We start from the raw sequence: 1,161 nt of genomic DNA, 5'->3' as shown, positions 1-1,161 counted from the left end.
GAGCACCACCATCGCCGCCGTTCGCCATAGCAGCCATCTCCGGCCACCCCTCGCTCCCCCGACTAGCTCAGGAGCTCCGCCACAACCTCCTCTTCCTCCCCACCGCTCCACGGGCCTCCGGAAGCCCTGCATCGCCGCCACGTCGCCGTTCCCCTCTTCGGGCTCCGATCATTGTCGCCGTCGAATTCGTCGTCTCCAGCGCGTCCCCGAGCCCGCTAACCACCTCTGCAGCTCCGCGGTGAGCCCCGGATCGTTTCCCCCTTCTCCCCTGGTCTCTCCCGACCTCTAGGCCCTAGCCCCACTTTGGCCGAGAGCTCCACGCCGCCGGCGATGTCGCCGTCGTGGCCACGGTCACCGTAGCACCCAACCGAGCACACTATCGTGCTCCACACCTCACTAGGATCACGCAGCACACACTAACGCCTCCCCAAACCCCCTGCAACATCGATCCCGACCGCACCCGAACTCCGGCGGCCGCAGCCGAGCTCGCCGCCGTCGACTCCGGCCACCCCAGGCCCAGCCACGACCACCGTTCGACGCGCGGGAGCAAGGGCTTTCCAACGAGCCCAAGCACGGCCTCGCCCGTGCCTTGTAGCGCGATCCCGCGACGCGCCGCCGTCTCGGACCTCGCCGGCGTCACGTCGCCGGTGGGTTTGACCCACCTTGACCACGGCAGGACCCCCCTGAGTCCCTGACAGGTGGGCCCAGCCCTGTATCTAATTAGGATTAGCGCTAACCACTGTTAGTTAACCCCTGACACTGACCAGTGGGCCCCAGCGCCACTAATTAGTAATTAGAATTAATTTAACCCTGTTTAACCCCCTGTCACTGACGTGTGGGTCCCACACGTCAGGTTTGACCTCAGCCAGCCGCAGTTGACCACTGACGTCATGATGACGTCATGCTGGCGCAATAACTATAATTTCTGGATTTAATTTAAATCAGGAAATTCCAGAATATTATTTAAACTTCAAAAATTCATAACTTTTATTCTGTAACTCCAAATTGGACAAATTATATATGAAAAATGATCAGAAAAATCCAATCTACCCATCTGTACTATTTTCATGCATGATCAAACAAGTTAAATTGATGTTTTAAGCAGAACAAGGAAAAGCACTTTAAAAGGCCATATTTGAATTTGAAATTTGAATCCTTGAT

The sequence above is a fragment of the Triticum dicoccoides genome, chromosome 3B, assembly GCF_002162155.2.
Source record: "Triticum dicoccoides isolate Atlit2015 ecotype Zavitan chromosome 3B, WEW_v2.0, whole genome shotgun sequence".
Taxonomy (NCBI): Eukaryota; Viridiplantae; Streptophyta; class Magnoliopsida; order Poales; family Poaceae; genus Triticum; species Triticum dicoccoides.
Note: the sequence above shows the minus strand (reverse complement) of the source record.